The following is a 27,931-nucleotide window of genomic DNA, read 5'->3' on the forward strand; positions in this document are numbered from 1 at the left end:
GGCGATTCCAATTCTCTAATAACCGCATGTAAGAGCAAAACAAACCGCCTTGCCTCAATTTCTGGATGCCTACCGGCCACACCGCCGCGTGGGAATGTGAAAGCTCTCCGACCGGCAACGAACAACCGTTGCTCGTTACAATTGTTGCTCGCAAATACTATACGAGTGCGGTTCAGTGGGAGCGAGTGCTGGGCTGGTAAGCCTCAAGCTGAGCTTTGGGGAGCTGGGTTGGGCACACACTCCAGAGCTGAGCTTGTGTTGCTGTTATCAACACTTCTTCTGACTCGAAGCGGGAAGGTTCCACTGCTTTAGTCAGCGTGCGTCTAGTTTAGTAAACAGTTGGATGCCGGCGCGGTAACATCGTTTCGTGGTCGAGGTCATCTTTCAATATCCGGATACTGTTCTGTAGTAGAGTTGTGGTGGAATCATTTGTTGTTTCGTGCTTTTTTGGAACCAATTACATATTTGGAAGCTATCACAAGCATAACGCTTTAGCTGGATGCATGTGATTGAGTGTTGCCAAGAGCAAACCGAAATTAGATTCATCAAGTGTTCAATGGAGTGTAAGTTATGATCAAGTGCAGCATCCATTGATTCAAAAAGCATGAAAAGAGTTTGCAGCTTGAAGCGAGTGTGAACGCAGTGCTATAAATTGGGAAGCAGAAAAAAATAAGTACCGAAGCGTTGAGGGTCAAAGTGCAAAAAGATGACGTGAACCCTAATTAACGGAATGGAAGTGAAACTCCAGTCAACCATCAGGTTTGTGAAAAAGATAAAATTCGACGCTGCATTCAGCCGTTAAATTATTGTGAGGGAAACACTCGGCGGCATAGTGTTGTTGAGTTTGGCGGAATGATAATTGCCAAACACGCTGGAATAAATACTTCCGGAGAAGAATTAGTGCATTAATTGAGCCGAACGTAACGAGTTCATTGATGTTGTTTAAATATCACTCATGCGGTTTTGTTTGATGGGCAGCTGATAAGTTTGTTGTGTAATTTGTGATCCAAATTCAATTCAAGTGATGTTTGGGGAATGTGTGGTGCGAAAACCAATTGCTGTTAATTTCAGTGCAACGAGTTTTACATAAAAAAACTGAAGAACGAGCTAGTTGTTAAGGTAAATAGTAATCATTATTTCAAGTGCATCGTTTGAATAAGCTGGATGGTGGATCTATTTTATTTATCACGGCTCTTATAAAAATGCGTAACTGCATACATCGTTTTGATAACATAACTGGCTTAAAAGCTACAACAGTGATGTTTGCCTCTCGTACAAGTTTCAACTATCCATCCATCAACATTCTAAACTATAAACTCCATGGTCAACTTATGATACTAAGCTCAATACAACATTCAAAACAACGCTGTAACTTTGTAACGCAACATGATAAAAATTTGAAAAATTCTGACTTTTCTAACACTGGGAAACTTGAATTCTCTGGAAAAATCAGCACATTGTGTATCAGGTCCATTGGACCCTAGATTTCATCACAATCACATTAACTCAAATTTCCACCGCTCTTCGATCTTTTGGCACCAAATGGAAGCTGTAGCTTCCTAAAATAAGGCTCTGGAATGATTCATTCCAATCAACTTCACCAGTCCCCGGGAGACTTGTTACCAAAGAGGCACTGTTTGAGCTTCTCAGTTTGGCATTTTGGAGTTTTGTACTATGAAACACAAAATGTTCTGTTTCATTTTCTATCTTGGATGGGTCAATTCGTGCCAATTTATTCAATTATGTAGCCATCGGAAAGCCCTCTAGGAGATCCGGAATATCTGCAAAAGTGGCTAATTCCAAAAGTTCATCCCACTGCTTCGCGATTTTTTTGGTATACCGCAGGCAGCTCCATTTTTGGTGTTTCATCCAAAATCTAAAATCAAAAAGTTGGATTTTTGAATTTTCTGAACATTGTTAGATTATTTCGCACTAACCATCAACATGTTTTATGTATTTATTAATCCTTAAAAGGTCGGGACGATAGTCCTTCAAAGTGCTCGTTCTCAGTAAAGCGTTGACCGAATTTCATTACCTCAGACTTTTCTCAAAATATCAAAGTTTTATCCTTATTTTTTGCAAACATGGTCAAATTTCTTCAGTAAGAAAGTGCAATAAAGTTCTGGCGTCATAAAATAAAGTAGATACATGAATTATATCTAAAAGAAGTGATTTTGAACGTTTCCAAATTATCTGATTACTGTAATTACCGATTTTGAAAGCCATATTTAAGAGTCAAGATCAAATTTCTTAAAGTCTGATCACGAAATAAACCAAATTATGCTAGACAGGAAGGAAAAATATCACAAAAAAACTGTAGACATATATGCAATCAATTGTATGTGTTGAAGATATAGTATCTTTGCAGACATTCCAGTCCATCCAAAATATCTGTGAGTTCAGATCTTGAATTCTACCATAGAAGCGAAAGGTAATGTGCACATAAAAATACCCAGGGTACATCCTACTCAGTTTAAAGATTTCAAATGACTCATGGGAAATTTTTCTGCGTGTCCCATAGTGACATTCTAAAATGCGCGAAATGTTTTAAAGTTCGGCTCGTAAGACCTACGCAACAACGGCTTCCAAGGCTTATAAAGAATTTTTCGTCAAACCCTAAATCCAAAATATTTAGGGACTATTCGTATACCATGTGGACAACTTAGGCGGTTGAGGGGTATGAAGAATGTTTAGCGTTTAGACAAATTAATGACAAATTGCATGAGCAGGTGTGTGAAGGGAAGTACATATTCAAAACTGTTCAACTTCAGTCCACGTGGTATGAGGACATTCCCTCCAAAAGAAAATTATTCATCAAAGGAATAAAATAAAAATATAATAATTATTAATTAAGGAACGTTTAGATTATAAACTTCATTGTACAGACTCCATGTTTCTGATGTGTATGACATGCTAATTACAAATGTGTCTAATCATTTTTGATATATTTCAATTTTCTGGTAAACATATAACAATTAAGACTCGTCTTATTCTACGAAATAACTTAAATTGAAATTAAAAGATATCTGTTACATTTCGCACCTCATTGCATAATACGCACCCCTAGCTTTAAATCAACCAAATTAGATGTGTAAGGAATGACAACAAAACCTCTTGTTTAGCGAGTGTGGAGGTTCTGTTGGCAAGGATGCAATCGGCTTCAGACAAATCACCGAAATTGTGAGTTATACATTGTTTCTAATTATGTAAATAACTAATAATAAATACCCAAGCAACCAAAAGTTCAGATTTTACTTAAATTCGTTCCTAACCGAACCAATTGGTTCACTTTTGGTTCACATTGAGTTCCAAACAAATTAACGGAACTTCAAAGTTCACTTCTACGCTCCCACCATACAAAAAATTACTTAAAATGTGAGCTGATTAAGCCAAAACATCCCCTCTTATCCGAACTTTTGGTTGCTTGGGTATATTATTTCAGCTTTTTAGCTAATGAACTACAAATATGTATTTTAATTGCTGTAAGCATCGGTTCGAAGCCACCAGCCAATAGCTCCCGCAACACTAAAAAGAATTTCGATGCAAGCATCAAATTCTGCTGTTATCGAATGTGGCTAACGACTGCATGCAGTGTTTCACCAAAGTGGCTGGATCTGTTTAGATTTTCACCGCGAGATGCACGAAAATCTATGGATCAGAAGGTCATTGTGATTACAGAGGACTAGGAATGACGACATACCAGACTACAGTCGACAACGCGGACAATTGCAGCCATCAAGTTAATGTGGCTACAAGCTTTTGTGCAAAACATTCAATCAGTAGTGATGCATTCGCCAATTAGCAGGGAAAACGCGTGTTAACCACCACAGGTTAACGTTCATCGCAAACTTCTATTGCGCTGGCTCTAGCAAACTGAATATGAGTGTATTGCAATGAAAATAAATCTATTCTCATTGAGTGTATTGGAAGCACGTCGTATGTGTCTAGCATTAGTTATCGTCCAATAGCTTTGCGTTCGTTCTCATTCAGCAATTTATTTGTGATGTATTTTTGTGTATAGAAAACAAATTCGACAATTAACTAGGATCGGTTAGCATGAATGTATATATTTTTGTCAATTTTTTATGTGGTCGTGGATCTACAATTATTGGTGCGATATGTTTAGAAACAATTGTAAAACTTCACCGAGGTCGAAGTGTTACGGGGGGGAGTGTTACATTTCGCACCTCATTGCATAATACTCACCCCTAGCTATAAATCAACCAATTTAAATGTGTAAGGAATAACAACAAAACCTCTAGTTCAGCGAGTGTGGAGGTTCTGTTGGCAAGGAGGCAATCGGCTTCAGACAAATCACCGAAATTGTGAGTTTTACATTATTTCTAATTATGTAAATTTCGGAGACGAGCCAGCCTCGGGCTAAAAGTCTCCTTAATAAAGATACAAAAAAAAAACAAAAACAAAATTATGTAAATAACTAATAATAAATATATTATTTCAGCTTTTTATCTAATGAGCTACAAATATGTATTTTATTTGCTGTAAGCATCGGTTCGAATCCACCAGCCAATAGCTCCCGCAACAATATCGTTCCATTGAATAGATAGATAGATGTCTTATCTGTCATATTGAAAAGCACAACGATTCTCATGATGGTATTTTTCAAAGAAACATCCGATCAGGACTATTATTGTCGCACCGCCACCAAACCGGACCGATTGAGCACTCGCGCTGCGATAATTCGAATTAATAATTAGTAGTGCGCATCATGCACGCATCATGCGCACTAATCTAAATAATTTGCGACGTCTGACAACTGCAGATATTTTAATTTTATGGAAAAACAATTTCCGTTTTTCTACCATACACGGAATAACGAAAAAAAGAATGTTACTCGCACTTCTAGAAAAAGATTTCCGTCCAAACGAGGATTGATATCATTTAAGGACTTCGTGGACCGTTTTTTGCACTTGTTCAGTATTCCGAATTCAGTAAGTCCAATCATTGACCTTTTTTCCAACAGTAGAAAGTTATCTAAAGCAATTGACTGTTTCATAGCCCCTTCTTGCAGAAATTGTATCTTTCGATGGATAATACGGCCATCACACAGGATACAATCACTGTGCTGCAGGGGAACTGTCATAGTCATAAAAATAAATTAGACGTGTTCAAGTTTCAAGTTCAAGTTGATTCGCAATTCTGATGGGGACATATTTGTACTCTGTGAAACATGGCTTTCTTCTGAAGATGAAATCAACTTCCACGATTTTAACATTGTTCGCCAAGATCGGGATGATCATTAGAAATCTTCGCATGCCAAGTGAATGTTAAGAATAAAAATCTTTGCATAGCTTCATTGTACATTCCTCCAAATGCCTCTCTTAATCGTCAAAATCTTTGGAGCGCTGTCTACCTTCTATCATCTCCAATATTGATATTAGGTGATATGAACGCACATGCTATTGGATGGGCTACACGTATGACGATTATAGAGCACCTATTTTCTATGATTTGTGTAACGATTTCAACTTGAATATTTTGAACACAGGTGAAGTAACTCGAATAGGACGAAATGGTTAACAAAGCCGTCTTTATGCTCAAATTCACTATCATTAGATTGCACGTGTATTGTAATGCAAGGTCTCCTTTTCTTTATTCTTTATTCTTTATTGTTGCTTCTTATTATTAATTTAAAATGGCAGGAAAAACCGGCATATGGCCAGTGAAAAAAAAACCTGCATCTTTTAAGTAAGCAATACAACAATTAACATTCAACGAACACTTAAGTCTAATTGAACGTATACTAAATATTCCTAATTCTATTTCTAAACATTGAGCTAGTATCTGCTAGGTTGAAGAACATTGAATAGCTATTAAATCTCTCACAGATTCTGCGTATAGGATCACTTAACCCATAATTAGTTCTTCTATAAGGTAAATTAAAAAAAGACATCGAACGGAAATTGCGCGGAGGAACACGAAAATTCATACAATTCAGGATATTGGGTGAGTCTATTTCACCAAGTATAATTTTTGCAGCGAACGTTGCATCTACTTTTTGTCGACGAGATAGTAAAGTTTCAAGATTTAGTAAGAGACAGCGATTCTCATATGGCGGAAGGCTCATAGGGTTGTTCCACGGTAGATGGGACAAAACTCGGCGAATGAAACGGCGTTGTACGGATTCAATTCGAGAAATCCAGGTAGAATAGAACGGGGACCAAACAACAGACGAAAATTCAAGAATCGAACGGACTAAGGAACAATACAAAGAACGCAGACAGTAAGGGTTCCGAAAAGATTGACAAACTCTGGAGATGAATCCCAATTGTCGATTTGCCTTGCTGATAATAGAAGTCATATGTTCATTAAAGTTCAATTTAGAATCTAATATAACTCCGAGATCATTAACTCTATCTGCACGAGTGATAGATTGGCCAAATAACGAGTAATCATGTAAGACGGTTAATTTTTTACGAGAAAATGAAATCACTATGCATTTGTTTAAGCTTAAACACATCCTGTTTCTCTTACACCAGTTATGAAAACAATCAATTAAACATTGGAATTTTGCAGCATCTTGAGGTTTATTTACTGGAAAAAATATCTTCAAATCGTCTGCGTACAAAAGCCTACATCGATGAGGTAATCCCTTGACTGCATCATTGAAAAATATCAAAAAAAGTAGAGGCCCAAGATTACTGCCTTGAGGAACATCGGAGGTACTACCAAAAGAGGAGGATGTAGAAGATCCTATTTTGACTTTTAGTGTCCTTCCACGTAAATAAGAATTAAACCAGCTTAAGAGATGACCGTGAATTCCAAGCTTTTCTAGTTTTGCTATAATAATGTCATGGTTTAGGCAATCAAAAGCGGCTTTTAGATCAGTGTACACAGTATCGATTTGAATACCTTTTTCCATATTCCGTAGGACATATGAGGTAAAATCTACGAGGTTAGTGGAAACGGATCTGCCAGGGAAAAAACCATGCTGATCAGTGCTAATGTAGGATTTGAAGTTTTGCAGGATAAATTTACTTACAATCAGTTCAAGCAATTTTGAAGTAGAACACAGCGACGTTATTCCTCGATAATTGGAAACGTCACGTTTGTCGCCTTTTTTATGAACCGGAAACATGAGGGAGCCTTTCCATTGGTCTGGGAATTTACCGGAAGACAATGATAGATTGAAAATGTGTTGCAAGGGAACAATCAATTGGTTAATGCATCTTTTGAGAATACATGTTGGAATGCCGTCAGGGCCAGGAGAAGTGCTAGTTTTCATTTTTTTCGATGCCATCAGTATATCTTCAGAGGAGATTGATAGTGAATTTAAGCAGGAAATATCAATGGGAACATCACGAGTTGCTTCAATGATTTCCAATGGAGTGAGCTGATCATCGTTAAAGACACTTGCAAATCGAATAGCGAAGAGATTACAAGCCTCAAGTGAATTGCTAGATGATTGTTCTTCAAGAAACATTTGGGACGGTAGACCATTCTCCTTGCGTTTACTGTTCACGAAATTCCAAAAGCCTTTGGGGTTCCGTCGCAGATTTTCTTCAGAACGCAGTACATAGGCTTTGAAAAGACGATTGTTTTCTTGTCTATATTTATCACTTGCAACAAAGAAGCGTTTGCGAGTGACACAACTATTGACTTTGCGGTATGAACGAAAAGCACGATTTCTACGAGACTTCAATTTAGGGGTTGACCAGGAGGAGACCTCTGGGGTATGCATTTAGGAACTAATTCACGAATTATGGCCTTCAACTTATCCTCGAACATGGCTACTGATTCAGTAATATTATTCGATTCAATTGTGTTACTCAATTTATTTCGGAAAGACGTTGCGCAAAAACTTCATAATTGACTTTATTAAAATTATAAGCAGAAGCATCGAAAGGATCACTTTGGTTAGAGGTAAAGTCAGTATCTATGAAGAGATCCAAAGATGGGTGATATTTATCCTCGGGAAGAAGAGGGTGGACCGCACGTTCCAGAGGCATTTCGATGTTAGTAAACACCAAATCAAGGGTTTTATTAAAATCATTCAAGACGTTATTCATCTGAGAGAGCCCCATAGAGTCAAGATTATCTACGAGGTGAGTCACATAAGAAGGTAAGGTTCGATCAGAACTTAGAGGTCCAGCAATCAACCCAGCGCTAGGGTCCAGCGTGTTAGAGTGCCAATTGATACATGATAAGTTGTAATCGCCACAAATGATTACAGCATCACGTTCACCGAGTTTAGATGAAACATTCTCGATAGAACTGATGTGAGCATTTAGTATGTGTAAATTTGTTTTTTTTATCAGGGGGCAGATAGAAGGAACAAACAAAGATCTTGAAGCTTCGAACAGTAATTTGGACCCATATTTGTTCAAGTTCAAGCGAATCTTGGAGAATAATAGAAGCATTCAATCTTCGGTGGGTGGCTATCAATACACCCCCACCGCGACGTTTGGAACTGTTGAATCGCGACCTATCGCAACGAAATACCGAATAATCTGATCCGAAAATCTGTTGATTGGTTATTGTATCATCAAGCCATGTTTCTGTAAACACAATAACATCATAGTTTGTGGAGGTGACGGCAACAGTTAATTTGTCTAATTTCGTTCTAATTCCCCTAACATTTTCAGCGGAAAACAGCGGAAAAGCAAAGTATGGAGTTGGTTTCGTAGTGATGGGCAAGCAGATGAAGCGAGTGATGTGGTGGAAACCCATTAGCGAACGAATCTGTGTGTTGAGGATACGGGGAAAATTCTTCAATTACAGCCTAATCAACGTTTACGCACAGACAAACGATAAATCCGACGACGTGAAAGACACATTTTATAAATGTCTAGATAAAGCATATGGAGAATGCCCAAAACATGACGTGAAAATTGTTATCGGAGACGCTAACGCTCAGGTTGGTAGAGAGGACTTTTTCCGTCCCATAATCGGTAGGGAGAACCTTCACTCCACTACCAATGACAACGGCCTACGGCTAGTAACTTTTGCTGCTGCCAGAGGGATGGCCATCAGTAGCACATACTTTGCACGAAATAATATCCGAAAGCACACCTGGAGACACCCAAATGGTGAAACTTGCAACCAGATAGACCATGTTCTGATGAATGGGCGCCATTTCTCGGATGTTATCGATGTGCGGACATTCAGAGGTCCGAACATTGACTCTGATCACTACCTCGTTGTCAGTAAAATTCGATCACGGTTGTCAACTGTATCGAACGAAAGATCACAACGAACGATGCGTTACAATATCCAGCGATTGTCGGCGGAAGGAGTATCGGCTGAGTACCGCCAAAAGCTCGACGAACGGATAAGTGCAATCAACGTTAGTAACAACATCAACGATCTATGGGAGTCGATCCATGGAGCGGTGAGCACAACAGCACGAGAAGTGGTAAGCACTGCAAAGAGGCGACCCAGGACGGGTTGGTTCGTTGTGGAGTGTCAGAGAGTGACAGACGAGAAGAACGTTGCCAAAAGCCGGATGTTGGTGTCGGTTACCCGATCGAATAGAGATCGGTACAAAGAAGCAAGAGCAGCAGAAAAACGAAACCACCGCAGGAAAAAGAAAGAATATGAAGAACAAGTGATTAGCGAGGCGCAGGAAAAAATGGAGCAGAACGATATGCGGAGGTTCTATGAGTCTGTCAATGGCGTGCGGAGAAAGACAGCGCCGTCTCCCGTCATGTGCAACGACCAACAAGGGAATTTGCTGACAGATAAAACCGAAGTGGCTGCCAGGTGGAAGCAACACTTCGAGACTTTGTTGAATAGTGGAAGTGACGGTGCATCGGTGAGCAGAATAAATATTAGCGACGATGGACAAGCTGTGGAGTCGCCTACACTAGATGAGGTTAAAAAAGCTGTTAAAGAGCTGAAAAACAATAAGGCTGCGGGGAAGGACCAGCTCCCGGCTGAACTTCTCAAACATGGCAGTGAACAGCTTTATGAAGTTCTGCACCATATTATGTCGAAAATATGGGAAGACAATGAAATGCCTGCTAGCTGGTTGGACGGCCTCATTTGCCCTCTCTTTAAGAAAGGGTACATAACCCTCCTTAATTCGGCTTACAAAATTATGTCCCGTATTCTGTTCAACAGATTGAGACCGCTTGAAGATAGAGGTGTGCGCCGCCGCGCCACGCCGCCGCCGCCGACGGTTTTTGGCACGCCGCCGCCGCCGGTATTTTTGCATCGGCGCGCCGCCGTTTAAAATTTTGTCACGCCGCTGACCTATATTTTTCCACGCCGATTCAAATTTGAAGAAGTTCAAATTTCGAAGAATCAGTCGAATTTCCGTAGAATTGTCCGAATGATCCCCACATCATCACGTTGGAACCCCAGAGAATTTTTTGTGAAAATACAAATGATTTCCTTGAGAATTACCGTTGAAATTCCGAAAACCTCTCCGTAAAAACTTTAAAAAAAACTGTGAGTGGTTTTCCGAAGATTTTCTCGCTGAAATAGAATTTTTGTCGTTTGGCAGAAAGTAATTTGGCGGAAAGTTGTTAGGCCGAATATGTAGTTTGACCAAGCACATCATTTGATCGAAGTCCATCTAGCCCAAAGTCATTTGGTCGAAAATGTCATTTGGTCGACGACCCTTTCCTGTTCTAAATGTTTTCCAATGGAACTTTTGAAGAATTTCTTATGGACAATACAAAGAACCGTAGCAATCCAAAATCCTTCCGGAAAAAAAATCGTTGAAATACTAAACATTTTCCGTGAAAATTCGAAAATTTCACTTATAAATTCTGAATTTTAGTGGAACAAGGTGTCTACTCAACTGTAAAAACAAAATTCCCTGATTTTTCCAGTTTTTTCAGGTACTCTACATTAATTTTGTGGTAAAAACATACGTGCCATATACAGATTTTTACAGCAAAATAATCAATTCAAACAAGTCAAACGAAACACGTTTCTCTAAAGAAATTATTGGTGGCCTCACAACATTTTTTTTCGTCATCTTTTTCTTCTTATTAGTAGAGGTTGCATATCCCACTAGCACATTGTCACCTCGCAGTTTAGTGTTAAGTAAGCACTTCCACTGTTATTAAATGCACGGTTTATCTAAGCCGGGATACCATTTTTCATTTATATATCGTGAGGCCAAAACGATGATAAATTTAAATGCCCAGGGATGTCAAAAAAAACCAACCCGAAAATTTTCTAGACCTGATCGGGAATCGAACCCAGCCACCTTCTGCATGGTTTTTCTTTATGACCCTGACTCGTAAATCAGTTCATCCAGAAATTGCTTCAATCATTCAATCAAAAATTCCTTCAACTATTCCTTCGAAAATTCCTCCAGGAAATGAAATAGTAAATTCCTTCAAAGAGACATTCCAAGAATTGCTTCAAAAAAATTTCCCTCAGGAATTCCTTCGGAACTTCCTACAGAATTCCATAAAAAAAAATCTTTTAGGGTATCCCTCGTAAAATACTTTGGAGATTTTTGCAGATATTCTTTTCAAATATCTTCGAAAATTCGATCGATTTTAATTATTAATTTCTTTAGAGAAACTTTAGTTAACTTTTCCAAGAATTGTTCCGGAAATTTGTTTGGGACTTTCTTCAGGAATTACTTCAGAACTTCGTACGGATATTCCTTCAGAAAATCATTTGACGATTCGTTTGTAAACTCTTTTACGAGTTCCTTTAGCACATTCCTCGGAAATTTGATTGTCTTTATTAATATGGAACTATGACTTGGTATTTTTTGCACATACAATACAAAATCGTAGTTTTTATTATGATTTATGGAAGTACATAAGAAATAAACCCTATTCATTGGGTTAACTCAAAAGTGACAAAAAGTCAAATGGGACTTTTATGCGATTGGGGGCAGTATTGTGCTCAAACATTGCAGCCAAAAAACCGGTGGTATAAGTATCAAACCGATGTTGTTGATGCAACTAATCATACACTACAACATGATAGATAGCATATGCCAAGTTAAGTTTATTGAAGCGAAATAATTTTAAATGGCAACATAATTATAATGGTTACAGCGCTACTAGCGTTTACGTACTGGGAATACATTCGGAAAATGCTTCGGATTTTTTTTTGAAATCCTTGGGGATTTTTTTAGGAATTCATTTGAAAATTTATTTACGAAAACTTTAGAAAACACCTTAAGGAATTGTTCTGGATATTCTTAGGAAAATTCCTTTAGAGGTTCCTTCGGAAATTCCTTTACGAATTTCTTTGAAAATTTTAATAAACTACTTCAGGAATTTGTTTGGAAATTATTTCTAGAATTACTAGAGGAGATTATTTTCGGTATTTGTTTTGAGGAATTCACCCAGTAACTTCTCCGTTAATTTTGTCCGTCATTTCTAGAGAGCTTCTCTTCTACAAATTCCTTTGAACATTCGGAAAATGTTTTCGAAATTCCTTCGGGAATCTATTTATAAATTCATTTTGGAATCCTTCTGAGAAATTCTTTATTTTTTTAAAGAATATGTTCGAGAATACCTTTAGTAATTCTTTTGAAAATTCTTTTGGGAATTCCTTTGAAAACCCTTTCGATATTCCATCCAAAAATTCCTCAAGCAGAAATCCTTCACAATTTCCTTTAGTTTTTTTCTTGATAATCTCTTTATGTTCTACCGCGGGAATTCTTTAAAAAAATACTTTCAAAAATTCCTCCTGAATTACCTTTAGAAATTCCTCCAGGAATTCATTCGGGGACTTATCTTGGAAATTCGACCCATACGTGTTCAATTCTTAAATTGTTTAATTTTTTTTCATATTTGAAAACTCCCTGATTGTGTCAGAACTTCTCTGATAATTCCAGTATTTTTTTCAGGTCACTCTGTGGAAATTCTGGAAAATTCCTCGTGAAAATTCCGAAAAACTTTCTATAGAAATTTAAAAAAATCTCGTTCCAATTAGAAGAAATTTACTATGAAAACTCCTAACAATTTCCATTGAAATTGATTTTTTTTTTGCATTTTGAAAAATTTCCCGCGGAAAATTTCTGGTGAAAACACCAGCGAGTTTGCCGTAAAAACTCCTTAGAGTCTCCCGCGCATGTTCCGAAGAAGTTCAGTGTAAATTTGACAAAATATTTTGTTGAGTATTCTGGAGTACAAAATTTAGACCAATTTCTCAAGCAAATTCTGAAAAGTTTCTCATGCAAATTTTAAATTATTTTCCCCTGAAATTCCAAACAATTTTCCTTGGGAATTACAAAGAGCTGCAAAGTAGTACCTGTGGAAAATTGGAAAATAATTAACAATAAAAAAAAAAATCTGAAAAAGATGCCTCCGTTGATGTCGAAATGTTGATAATAAAATCATCCCGAAAAAATGAAAAAAAAAAAAAAAAATCGAGAACGTTATAAAAAAATCACCACGCCGATTCACGCCGCCGCCGCCGCCGGTTAAAATGGTTTTCGGCGTGACGCCGAAAACGCCGCCGCCGCCGACTAAAATTCTGACAAACGCCGCCGCCGTCGATTTTCGGACCGGCGCACACCTCTACTTGAAGAGTCCTTCGTCGGCGAATACCAAGCAGGTTTTCGTGAGGGTTGATCAACGACGGATCAAATGTTTACCCTGAGACAAATCCTTGATAAATTCCGGGAGTACAACTTGCAGACACATCATCTGATTTCAAGGCGGCGTACGATTCAGTGAAACGGAATGAATTATGGCAAATTATGCTTAAACATGGTTTTCCGGCAAAACTGATACGGCTGATTCGTATAACGTTGGACGGATCGAAATAAAGTGTAAGGTTTGCGGATGAAATATCGACGTCATTTGTTACCTTAGATGGTGTTAAGAAAGTTCAACAAGCTGATTGGTGAAACTGGCAACAAGGAAAAGTTGAAGAATATTATAGTGAAAAATATGTTGGGTCAGAGGTGAGCCAGCCTTGGGATCCAAGCCTCTTTAATTAAAAAAATATGTTGGGAAAAAAGGTCCGCTAAATTATAATAGGGCAAATGACGGCTTTGGCAGGTATTGTTCTATTATTGTCAGGGGGTTTATACTCAAATTTGACCTAAACATTCTTTGCAATTAAAAAAATGTTGAGACTAAATTCCATAAATTTGGTCAACAAAAACCCTCCTGACAATAATAGAACAAAACCTGCCAAAGCCGTCATTTCCCCTACTAGAATCTTTGAAGATCAAAAAGAATCTGCTATCAAAAAGTATTTTGATGTGACTATTCTCAACAGATGGATTAAAGCAGGGTGATGTACTCTCGAATCTACTGTTCAATATAGCGCTCGAGGGAGCGATTAGGAGAGCTGGTGTGCAAAGAAGCAGTACCATTATCACAAAATCGCATATGCTCCTGGGTTTTGCCGACGATATCGGGATCAGGCTTGTAAAATGTCATCTGCATGTCATTTGACTAATTTGCTCATAACTTTCTTTAGAAGCAAAATTTCTTCCATAATTTTGAATGTACTCATAACGCTTGAGTAGGGTTATATTTTTGTCCAAGGGTACATTGCTCTAAGTATAACATCAAAGGCTGGAGAGTGAAAACTCTCCAAAATGTCACGTGTCATTTGAATGACATTTTGCCTCCCACGCCCCAGATTACATATTTACAGCAAAGTCTCGTTAGACAAAGTTGTAGGCCCATTTAACCGCTATAAGTTCGTCATACAACATGAATTGATAGCTACCTTCTGAAACAAGTTCTGGGAAAATTATGCAAACGAATGCAAATGACATTTTACCACACTGATCGGGATTGATCGCTATGCCGTGGAAGAGGTTTTTGTGCCTTTTAAGAGGGAGACAGCGAGGATTGGACTCACGATCAATTCTAGCAAAACGAAGTATATGGTCGCTGGCAATCAACGTGGGTTCATTAGTGGAAGCGAAATGGTGCTGGATGATGAAAAATTTCAAGTGGTAGAAGAATTTGTGTATCTTGGAACATTAGTGACGTGCGATAATGATGTTACCCGCGAGGTGAAAAGGCGTATTGCAGCTGCAAATAGGGCTTATTACGGACTTCGTAACCAGCTTAAGTCCCGTAGTCTGCAAACGAAAACAAAACTCGCGCTGTATACTACTCTGATTCTTCCGGTGGCTTTATACGACCATGAAACATTGACGTTAAAGGAGGCTAATCGGAGAGCTTTTGGAGTGTTTGAGCGTAAGGTGCTGCGGACAATACTCGGGGGTAACATGAGAACGGTATCTGGCGGCGCCGCATGAAATCACGAATTGTACCAGGTCTATAAAGGGCTGGATATTACCAAGCTTATATAATACGGCAGACTACGGTGGGCTGGTCACGTTGTTCGTATGCCGGAGGAACGTCAAGCGCAGATAATATTTGGTAGAGAACCCAGAAGAGGCCGCAGGCTTCATGGAAGGCCGCGTACACGATGGCTTTTTGCAGTTGAAAAGGGCCTAAGGGCGCTCAATGTTCAGGGCGACTGGCCCAAGATCGAGTCCAGTGGAGAAGAATACTCCGTTCGGCGTAGGTTCATCGAAGAGCTGTAGCCCATCAAGTATCGAGTAAGAAAGTTTTTCGGTATTTTGTTTAATTTTGTTTAGCAATTCTCATCTATCTCTAGCATCTATCCTGTTCTCTGTTAAATAAAATATCTGCAATTCTATCTTCCACCATTTGTGCTAGATGACTTGCCCACTGAAGTGCGCCGTATTTTATAAGATTCATAACATTTTTTTTTCGAACATATGATACAGCGCATAATTCATGCGTATGTACCACACGCTTTTTTCTGGCCTATCACTGAGTATTGTACGTAGCACCTTCCAGTCGTAAAATTCGAAAGCCAAACTTAGTCCTAGAACTGATTACGTAAGCCGAAGGTAACCTTATTCGTAGTAGAAATGCTTCACAGGAAACGTCATAATCGGCCGCTCCAAGCATTTGAAGGTAAGCATTTTTTCAACGCCTACAAACACAACCCTTCGAGCACTACCACAGCACAATCAACACAAAACTTATCTCTGTCTCTACACGCAACCATGTACATCGTCTTAGCAGAGCTAACGCATATGCTCCTGGGTTTTGCAAACGAAATCGAGCTCAATGGAAACGACCACAGAGGAATGTGTAGGAAATGTGAATGAAATACGAAGTAGATTGTTACGGGTAGAAATAGAATAAGAGGATATGTAGGAGATGTGATTGGATGTGTTGAGGAAATGGTTTACCTTTGAATGCTTGTCAACTATTTAATAAAAAAAAAATAAGTAAAAGGCATGTGGGTGGACTTTTTATATCAAGCGAAAGGTTTCACTTCCTGCTCCTTAGAACAGCTGTGAAAACCACAATAAAATTTGTTATTATTCCATAATAGGAACGCATGCACCAGTTGTGGCACTATTCTTAATTTTGGTTCCTTATTTGGCAAATCCCATTGTTTTCTTATGGGACTGGCCAAATTGGGACCACTAGTGCCACAACTGGTGCAAAGGATTTTTTACAATTATGCTTTGCTTGTTTTGAAGGAAATCAAAGGTGTTATAGTGTCATATGAATATGCTTTATCGATATGAACTTGGTTTGCGGTGATTTTATTGGTCATTTGGCATAAAAAGCACTAGTGCGACAACTGGTGCTATAGCCACAACTGGTACACCTAGCCTATATGAAACTTAAGTTCATCCGGTAGCCATTTACGGAAATGAAGCATGGAAATCAAGAGGAATATATTATGAATCCTTTAAAATATGGCAGACTGACAATGGGCTGGCTATCTAGTACGAATGTTGAAAAAAATGCAAATAAAACATTGAGCATAGAACTACATGAAGGCTGGAAATAGATGATAATTGCTGGAAAAAGATTGTGATTCATGCATAAATAGAAAAAATCACGCTAAAATACTTTGAAAATGTTTAAAATACAAAAATTAGGGTAACCGTACCCTTAGTGGAGGTAGCACCAATAGTGGAGGTAGTGGGGTTTTAATGAGATTCATCATATTTATACACATTACGATGTTTTCATTTAATGCGTAGTGCTTTAAATATCCTGTTAAATGCAATTTATCTTAAGATTTCGCTTGAAAAACTATTGAAAGCAATGATTTTCCTTAACAAAATTCACTCCCTTGCACCATATTTGGTAAATGTTGATGTTAAATGACATCTATCTCATTTTTGTTAGCAAATTTATTAGTTTATCTATTGATTAAGACATTAAAGCTGTAAATTTTCCATAATTATCAATTTTTAAAACATATTTACTTTTGTCTAATACCTCCACTATTGGTACCGTTACCCTAATGATTTTTCAACATTTCTGACCCGTTTAAAAACAAATTTCATGAAGAAATGTTACAAATGTGTACATTTCTAATTTTGAGGGTGAATTGCTATGATTTATCCATTTGCTTATCAATTGACTTTTTATACCGAAAATAGGAGAAGAAAACAATATTTTAAAACACCCCGTACCCTATTTCAAATGACCTTGCCTAACTTTCTGTGAAACAAAATCAGAGGTACATGAAACTTCGATAATAACCCATTTTTTTACACCGTGCACCAATAGTCACTACAATCACAAGTGGCTATCAACTATCTGAGCCAGTTAATGTTCCTTTAGACCTTACGAAGAGCATCGACTGGCAAAAATTTGCATCGTCGGTAAAAATTGGTGTTGAATCAACTGATCAGGCTTGGCATTGGTCATGACCAATGTACCAATTTAGATCCGTGAAGGTTGTGCACTATAAAGCTATGATATGACAAATAAATCACAGGTAACTTTGCCTACATGCCTTAGGTTACCTTTTCACTGAATTGAGCTTCGTGACCATCCTTTATATATCAAGAGAGGGTCATTCCCTGAAAAACATTGTTCTCGTCATCCATGGTAACGAGACAGGCTCATTCAATGAAGAGTCTTACCGCACATGGGCTGGAACGTAAGTAAACTAGAGACAAACAAATAATGTTCCCGTCCTGACAACGCGGATTTGTAATTAAACGAGCCTATTGCGATTGAATGATCCTGCAAGTGAAACGTTGGTCTTAATTGTTTGACTATGACTATGAACGGTGATCAATGACAAGCCTGCAACTGATATTCTTCCACCATTGGATGAGAATCGATTCCTTACACATTTAATTTAAAAAAAAGCGCGCTGGAAGCTCAGAAACGACGTGTTCCAAGTACATCTGTCATAAAACGGAAGGTCTGAACTTTTCGAAGATTATTTGGTCGGGGTTCAGCCAAATCACACCAAGCGCCAACGAAAAATTATCCATTTTTCTGCCCAAACTTTCGTTTAGCAGATTTAATTGATCGCAAATCGCATCGGATATCCCTCAACGCCATTACTGAGGATATCATACTGCAAATGCACGCTTGAATTGATATGAAACGATTTCCGTTGTCCTTGTACGAACAAAATATCACAAGTCAGTCTAAAAGCCGCTTGGTGCGGTTTGGCTGAACCCCGACCATTTGAGGCTTGAAAGAATGCACAAAAATCTTCTCAAGGCTAAAAACGTAGCTACTGGCGACGTTTTGTCGAGGGACTATCACTTGAAACCTTAATGACAACAATTTGGAAAACGGCTCGCAACATACGGAACCGCATTTCCACCAACGAGAGTTAATAATACTCCAATCGATGGATGTTCAATTTTGCAAAAAAAAAGGTCTGTCCAGATTCCATACCAGCTGAACCGCTATTTTGAGAATCCACTACTGATCCCGATTCTTTGGACCATTCTCAATGCTGGATCTATCAATGTCTCTTCTTTCATCGAATAACTCTGCTCCGGGATGCGATAACATCAAATTCAATCTTCTTAAAAACCTCCCAGATATCGCAAAAAGACGATTGCCACCTGAATAGCGACAGGTCAAAGTAATAGCCATTCAACGTCTAATCATAAATCAGGGTGTCTACTACCTGGAAAAACCTGGAGAACCTGGAATTATCAGGGATTTTCTCCCCACCTGGAAAAAACCTGGAATTATCAGGGAATTCCTGACATAATCAGGAAAATTTCAATACCCGATGATCATGAGTGAAATTCTCGCAAACGATGAAAAAATCCTTAAAAATATTTGAATAAATATACCAATCAAATCTATTGAAAATGTACTGAACGTTAATGGATCGTTGTTGGAACGTTTTACCATTTTCTAAAGAATTCCTGGAGAATTTCCGAAGCTATTGTTGGTGAAATCTAGGAATTTATTCGAGAAATCAATCAGGGATTGCTTTGTAAATTCTTTTAAGTATTCCCTCGGAAATTTTTAAGGAATATTTAAAAATACTAAATTAGTTAGGATTTTTCAAAGCAATTCCTGGAGGAACTTCCGAAGGAATTTCGGGATCAGTTTTCCAAGGAATTATTCAAAGAAATCACTAAAAGAGTGTCCATAAGAATGATTAGCAATTTTCTAAATTATTTCTGGAGGAATTTCCAAGATAAAAATCGAAAAGAATTCCCGGAGGAATTTCAAAACGAATTTCCGGACGATTTTTCGTATGGTTTCTTTAAGAAATTCCCGAAAGGAAACCTGAAGGGATTTAAAAAAAAAGTGTGTAGTCATTTGTGAAGGATTTTTGCTAAAGGAATTCTTGAAAGAATAGCCGAAGGATTCCCGAATGGATTTTTCAAAGGAGTTTCTAAAGGTATTCTCGAAGTATTTCCAAAGAATTCTTAAAAGCAAAATATCCGGAAAAAACTCCTCCAAGTGTTTTCTAAAGTTTTCCTTAAGATACTTCTGAATGAGTTCCTAAAAAATCCCAAGGAATTTCAAAAAAATATCCGAAGCATTTTTCGAAGGTTTTTACAGTAAAGCAGTAATGGCGCTAGTGGCGCTGTAACCATTGAAATTAATCTGCCAAAATTTGCTTCAATAAACTTAATAGCCTATTCAGATTACGATTAGATTATTTATCGTAATAAATATCGTTTTAAAGTGGAAAAATGAATGTATGGAGATGGCATCAGGTTGTTGTTTATCATGATATTTATGATCATAAATGGCGTAATCTGAATGGGCTATAACTTGGCCGTTTAACACTCATAGTACCGCTACCATGGCTGCTAGGTCCAAGCAAACTAGATGTTGGTCACGGTATAAGGACGTTAGGCATGAGTACGATAGGCATAAAGGATGTTAAGCATAATACACCCCAAAAACAGCCCACGACATAAGGAAGATATCATGCCTAACGTCATGGACCCAGCAATCTCATATTTTTGCATCAACATATTTCCTGAAGGAGTTTTCGTAAGAAGCTCTGAAGGATTTCCTGAAGAAATTCCCAAACATATTTCCGGAACATTTCCTTAAGAAGTTTTCTTAAGTTTCTTTAAAAGAAAAACAGCTGAAATAAAATTCAAAGAGATTTCCGATAGAAAATTTAACCAATATCTGCAAAGTATTTTATAAAGGTATTTCCGAGGGATTTTCACAAGACATTTTCGAACAAACACCTAAAGGAACTTAAAAAATTGTAAAGGAATCGCCAAATGCATCTCTAAAGGAATTTCCGAAACATTTCCTTGAGATGTTTTTTTAAAGTTTTAGCAAAGAAATTTCAAATTCCTTCAAATTTTATTCGGAGGATTTTCCGATGGAATCTATGAAGAAATTTTTAAAGGAATACCTGGAGGAATTTTGATTGAATGGCTTAAGCAATTACTGGGTAAACTTGTGAAGGAATTCCAGTAATTTCCAACATTGTTTTGTGAAGCCACCAAAATATTTTTTAAAATAATACTTTTCGCAATATTTACTTTTTTGAATTGATTGCTAAATTCTATATATGGCACGTTTGTTTTTGCTTGGAAATTAACCTGGAAAAATCAGGGAATTTTGTTTTTACAGATGAGTAGACACCCTGATAATGCATACCGACCGATTGCCATGCTAGCATGCATAAGAAAATTATTGGAGAAAATGATCCTTTCAAGTATCGACCATTGGGTCGAACATAACACATTACTATCAAATATTCAGTTTGGTTTTCGAAAAGGTAAAGGAACAAAAGATTGTCTAGCAATGCTCTCTTCAGATATACAACTGGCCTTTGCGCACAAGGAGCAATTGGGTTCAGTATTTTTGGATATTAAGGGCGCTTTTGATTTGATACTTAAAAGATCTCCATCCTGAGCGTTGCCCAGCTATCGCTTTAACCTGTTGCCAGGTTAGATTTCGATCGACTTTTTTTATTTCTTTATAGAGTCTGCGCCGCCATGAGCTTCTGGGTCTGCCTCTGCTGCGATGTCCCGCTGGGTTCCAGTCTAATGCTTGTTTACAGATTTCGTTTCCGCCCCTACGTAGAGTGTGGCTGACCCAGCCCCACTTCCGATCCCGAATTTCTGTTGCTATCGGCCTCTGGTGACAACGACGATGGAGCTCATTGTTTGCGATCCAGTTGTGAGCCCACCAGGCCCGAATTATATACCGCAGGCATCTGTTAACGAACACCTGCAGCCGTTGAGTGTTCTCCACTGACACACACCATGTTTCGCTAGCGTATAACAGCACAGATTTCGCGTTAGAGTTGAAAATTCGTATTTTGGTACGTTCACTTATCCGCCTGTTTTTCCAGATATTTCTTAAACTCGCAAACGCAGCCCTTGATTTGTTTATCCGTGCGCCTATGTCGATCTTAGTACCGCCGTCTGACGCCATTTGGCTACTAAGATATTGGAAGCTTTCAATATTCTCCACTGGTTGCCCGACTACTGTGAAACTGGAAGGGGTCACCGTGTTGACATATAACGATTTGGTTTTGTTGCCGTTGATTACCAAGCCTGGCGAAGAGAAGCGCTCGGCAAGGTCGTTGAGCTTACTCTGCATATCAGAGCGCCGTTGAGCGGGGAGTGCTGTTCTAAACGATAGTTGCATATCCTACTTTTAACTATATTTACATTTGGTTTAAATGTTTGTAGTTTACCTAATAATGTATGCTATGGAATATGTCAACTTTGTTCTAATTTAATCGGTTCTCGTGTTTTGGTTGAAATGATCAGCTGGATTCATAGTTTTATTAATGGCACGATGTGCTTTTACTATTCAAACGCAATACAATATCCGGAGAGTGTCAATATATCAGAGTTTTGAAAACGCATAACTTTATCTTAAAACCAACCAGTGTCTTTGCAGTTTTTGTTTAAAAAATGTAAACTAATAATAAGCGAGTGATGGGCAAGTACATCACCGATTTTATTTTTATATTTTGCTGGTAACAAAGAACCAACCTTTGAAAAAAGAGTATGTTACACCTTAAATAAAATAGAAAAAAAAACTAGATTAATCCACCTAGCGTTGGTGGTGCCTTTCTCGCATTTAGCTAAGACACCAACCTTATATGGGGTTTATATGGTCCAATGTACCATTTTCTTCATAACTTTGAAAGCCAATGACCGATCGTTATCAAATTCAATAATGATCAACAAGGCTTTGTCCCCTGTCGAATGAAACTTGTTGTTAGAAAATCGGTTAAGGAATACTATACGAAAAGTTGTCTAATGTTTTTTATAGCTTTTATGCACACACATACACACACACATACGCACACACATACACACATACATACACACGGACAGATAGTCATGTGCTCAGCTCGTAGAGCTGAGTCGATTGGTATATAACACTATGGGTCTCAGAGGCTTCTATAAAAAGTTCGTTTCCGGAGTGAAATGATAGCCTTTCGGTACAACTTAGTTGTACGAGAAAGGCAAAAACATTATGTCAATAATACAACACACACTAATAACTATGGAAACCATTATTGTTCTTTAGTATGCTAAGATCGCTTTGACTGATTGAATATAATACGTAAGAATGTTTTCATGATTTACTATCACAAAAAAGACATAATTTGACTGCTTTTCAAAGCCATGTATTAGAAGTAGAAAACATTAAATATTTAGACTCGAGTTAAACGGACGGATTTATGTGATGTCAATATTATTGAAATAACCATATGACAATTGTATAAACTCGATTGATTAGCCAATTTTGTGGTTTATGTTTTTACTAAAACTTTAATATCTCAGCCCGTTACATTTTTTTTCAATCTGTTTTCTCTAAAACTTCCGTTATAAAAAATACTTATTAAATAATATTTGATAAAGCTTGGAAAAAAATTATTTTACGGATACAAGGCGATTTTCTGCGAAAATCTTCGAAAAAATTATCATTTGTATGATATTTAAATGGTTGTAGCTGTCATATAATTGCATAATACCAACCAATCATTATGGTCCACATAAAATTTAAAAAATATTTAACGATTGGAAAAGTGAATAAAATGTGCCGAATATAACAGCTTTTTTCAAAAATGGCTCTGTCGGAACCTCTAAACCATTTTTTTTAGAATTTTGGGTTGTTCTACAGAAATGCTCCAGATGCGAAAATCTTTCATCTAAGGCTTGAGCACTAGGACTTTTCGAATATAGTGTTTTTGGGACACCCTAATGTAGATACACTTCTGAAAGCACCGCACGTTACTACATACTAAATATTGACCGGTCAGTTCAGCACTACATTTCGGAATATAGTGAGCAGTTCATGTCGAATCGTTGCATTCCCGTAGCGTGCGCTTTTGAAAATCACAAAGCTCACTCTTGATTGCTCCCATTTATTGTGACCGATTGACTTTAGTCTGCTCAAATATCGACTGTGCATAAGCCTCACATATGTCAATTAGTGCTCGTGTGTTTCCAATTTATATTACAGATCATTCCAACAGAGAAAATTCGACTGTCTAGTCTTGTGATGTTCGCGGAATCATCATGTTAGAACTCGTTATCATCAAAAGGCACAATCGTAATCAATTGCGGATGGAGCACGTGGCACATGAAAGTACGACCGCTTTTAATGCCCAAAAGATCCATTCAACCGTATAGTCAGAATATTCCCCACTGCTGGACATAACAATTTATCCATTTCGGATAAAAAGCGGAAGCAGTAGTTTTAGGAGTTTTTGGCGTGACCACAAAGTCGAATTCAATTTTGCGGAAGGACAATCAGCAGCTTTATTTTGCACTTACTCCGCTATAATAAGGATGGCGGCAATTCCGGCGCAACAACTGGCGGTAATCTCATTTAACGAAGGCAACCGACGCCGGCATCTCCATAATTGCGATTGGATCAGAACTTTCATTTACACCACACTGACTGGAATGAAACTGCCATAGTGCCTTGGGGAGATGACCAGTGAAGCGTTCAGAATATTAAACAGCAAAAGAATGATTATGACAAAAAAAAAGAATGAAAGTTCGAACTTGGCGATTGGGATATGGTTTATTGGGTAAAGGAATTTTTGCAGATTATGATTGGGTTAGGAATACGACTCACATATATTTTGATGGACGGTTACTTTTCCGGGCAGAGCCTTAGATAATCCACTTGGGACAATTTGACTACGCCCGAAAGGAAAAGTTTAGGAACCCTTCATTATCTTACCCAATAATCAACAGTTATTGAAGGATTGTCTAAAAAGGTCTTCGCTTTAATTCCCACACCAAAAATTGATATCATCGTCTCCGAATGGGATATCCAACGGCATTTGCTCGCAAGACTAACTGGAAATTCCGATATTCACCAATGTTTAAAAAAAAGTCGAGTGGGAGTATCAGACAAAGACCACAGTTTAGCAGTCAGTGGTACTTATATTGTTGAAAACGTATATGTATGTACAAAAATATCGTTTTATGTCCAGTTCGAGCGCAGTTAATTAATGGATCAAAAAAATAGAAAAACCCCACTTTAATACGAGTCGCAATTGTCAAAAACCAAACCAGTTTCATACCGCGGAACTCGCATTAATGTACTTAACGCTTGGCACTCGGGTGGCCCGCTATGCGAGACATCAAGAGGTTAATGTGGACTTATATTACACTCGTAAATCGGGGGGAAAGATTCGCTGGTAGCGAACTGTGTAGATACACACATTTTATGGCGTGCTCCACTCTTCCATCAGTTTTGTTTTTGTTTCGTGGAAAAGAGAAGCTGCGAGATATCATGATGTTGGAATTTACATGTTCCGTGAATGCATTTATGCTGAATTCCCGCTTGTCATATGTTGAGCGTGTTTGTTAATTGTTGTTCCGTGTATCCATGACTGAAATTTGAACTCCTAATTAATTGTCCACTTTTATGGCATCCACCAAGCATTATCTTGGAGCTAATATTTCGTGTAACCAAAATAGAATTTGCAGAACTAGAAATTCGTCCGAGAGTTATGCTCAAAGCTATTTTACAGTTTGTGACACACCTATTTATACGAACTATTAGTAGCACTACAACCAGTGGTAACCAAACAGGAAAAACTGACAAAGGGAAACATATTTTCGACTCTTATCTTCCAGTAGGTCATCCTCCTGGGAAGCAAGAAAACTTCTATTTGGATTAACTTATTTCTCGACGACCCAGTAGTCCTGTATTTCATTGAACAAAAATCTTACAGACGAGTTGTAAGCAACACACATTGTTGATTTTTGGTTTTCCTAATCTTTTCGATAATGAATAAGGTACACTGGGGGAAGTGGAAAAGGAAAAATCGATAGTGCATGTTCGAATTAGTGTATAACCAATTTAAATGATCTAAATGCATTCAATCAAAATGGGTTATCAAAAACAGTCAATTTTGCACCAACTGTGCGGTAATTCATACCATTTTGAGCGCTTGAAATTTACGGAAATAGATTTAAAAATTAGGAGTTGTTTTTCCACTAAACCCAGTGGGATGGGGTAAGTGGAAAACCTCGGGAAAACACATGTTACCTTGACCTTCAATTGTGATAAGTAGTTACATATAACTAAAATCAATAAAATCGATAATTGCTTTGAGTATTTGTTGTATAATTTCATTGTCTTAACGGAAGGAATTCTCATAATAGGAAAGGAATTCTCATAATAGCTAGTGGAGGGTGGTTTTGCCTTCTTGAACACTAAGTGTACGTAAAATCAATACGTTTGCCCAAAGATGAAATTTTTATAGGAAAAATGAAACATACAGGGTAATAAACTAATCAACTTAGTTTAACGAATTGAGATGATGTCTGTGTGTGCGTGTTTGTATGTATGTGTGTGCGCAAAACACGTACAAAATCATCACCTGTTTTAAGGCACTTGTCCTTAATCAATTTGTTCGCCAAATTTGCGAAACTTGTTATGAATATACATGAATGCGAATTATGTTGTATATTTACCTATCAGTGCTATTTTTATCGTTCTTATACATTTTTTTTCATATGTAAAACATGTGAAAGGCATCAATACCGATAGGTGGATTAATCAGGCCTTTTTTATGCATATTAGTCTAATCACTACTGAAATCACAATGATAACAAAAAAGGAACATATTAAGATTCACAGCAATCGAAAATAACCCGGAAGGCAAGGAAACATTTGCGTGATCAGAACATTATCCACTTCTCCCGCAGTGCTAGATACCGGGGTATGTGTAAACTCTTTAAATTATTTGCTCTCATGGTACAAACCACTACAAATTGAATGTGATTAGTATAATTTTATTATAATGGTCACCTGTGATGTAAATTCACTTAGAAAAGGGACAAATGGTGTAAATAATAATTGATTTTATGAATGCAAAAATCTACTTTTCGCGAAACCTAAAATGACAGTTCAAACGTTAACCGTGTTAGTGTATGTATTATACAAAATTAAACATAGTATTATTGTGAGCATCAAGGTATATTCTTGCACAATGCTATGGTGTGGTAAAAACTGTAAAGTATGTAGAATTCCAATTTTTCGAGCCGATTTTTACACTTACCCCCTTTTTCCACTTCTCCCAGTGTACCTTATCTAACATTGAGTTGTAATAATAAAAAAACACTGATTATTTCACATTTTAATCAATTAAATGGTGTTTCTTTAAAGATATTTTTTTTCAATTCTGACCGTTACAAGTGTTTACTATCGGTTTGATTTTCGCAATTCGGTTTCAATCTAATCCGTCTCCAATTATATGCAATGTGTATTCAATAATGCGGAAAAGTGTCAATAGAAATCGTCATAATTATGAAGACTATTTTCTTCTGCTTGCGTTGAATAACTATTGACTGTCGCATGTAATAAATGTAGATGTACAAAATACTAAGCGAAAAAGCATTTAATTTATATTAACCTCTTTTTTTTTTCTACCAGACATCCGCTTTCTTGCACCACTGTGCATAAGTGAAACACAGCCTAGGGCACTACACTTGGTGGGTAATTATCAAGCTTTTAGTCATTTCGGAAGAGGTGCTAATAACAGAGGAGTGAGTGGAAGGTCGAATGTCATTCCACAAAAAAAAACAAAACGGTAAACTGAATTGCTGCATTTACCATATTTGCAGTAAGTAGGATGCAGACTACTTTCCCAATTCGTATGACATCTAAAATGGCAAAAAAAAATCATGGGACAAGTTCAAGTAGGATTCTAGGATTCTTCTTCTACAGGGGCAGGTATATTTTTAATTCTCTGCGCCGTGTAATCAGTAAAATATTTAGTTTATTTGGTATGACTTCAAATCTTCCATAGGCAGCGCCAAGTATCGTCTCATGGTTTGTTGAGCGCTGCGATGCGGCTCGATAACATGCAAACTAATTATTTTCTGCACTAACAAACATGTAAGTAAATCAGACTCAACCATTTTGGTTTAGAATTATCATATTACTATATCCCATTTTGTCGTTATTGCAATAAGTAGTTTGTGCAACTGGTTGCAAAACTCGATGTGTTCAGTACTCGTTAGATAATCGGGCAATTCTTCTTCTACTTCTTCTACTTCTTCTTCTTCTTCTTATTGGCATTACATCCCCACACTAGGACAGAGCCACCTCGCAGCTTAGTGTTCATTAAGCACTTCCATAGTTATTAACTGCGAGGTTACTAAGCCAAGTTACCATTTTTGCATTCGTATATCATGAGGCTAACACGATGATACTTTTATGCCCAGGGAAGTCGAGACAATTTCCAATCCGAAAATTGCCTA

General features: G+C 37.6%; 1 protein-coding gene across 1 annotated transcript in view; it reads left to right on the forward strand.

Moving 5' to 3' along the window:
• Positions 1-353: 353 nt before the first annotated feature.
• Positions 354-27,931, forward strand: part of LOC134221217 (gonadotropin-releasing hormone receptor) — a 304,164-nt gene continuing 276,586 nt past the window's right edge. The window contains exon 1 of the mRNA XM_062700415.1: positions 354-1,119. The gene's annotated coding sequence lies outside the window, so the exon portion shown is untranslated. The remainder of the gene's footprint in view (positions 1,120-27,931) is intronic.

This window comes from Armigeres subalbatus, chromosome 3 (genome assembly GCF_024139115.2).
Source record: "Armigeres subalbatus isolate Guangzhou_Male chromosome 3, GZ_Asu_2, whole genome shotgun sequence".
Classification (NCBI taxonomy): Eukaryota; Metazoa; Arthropoda; class Insecta; order Diptera; family Culicidae; genus Armigeres; species Armigeres subalbatus.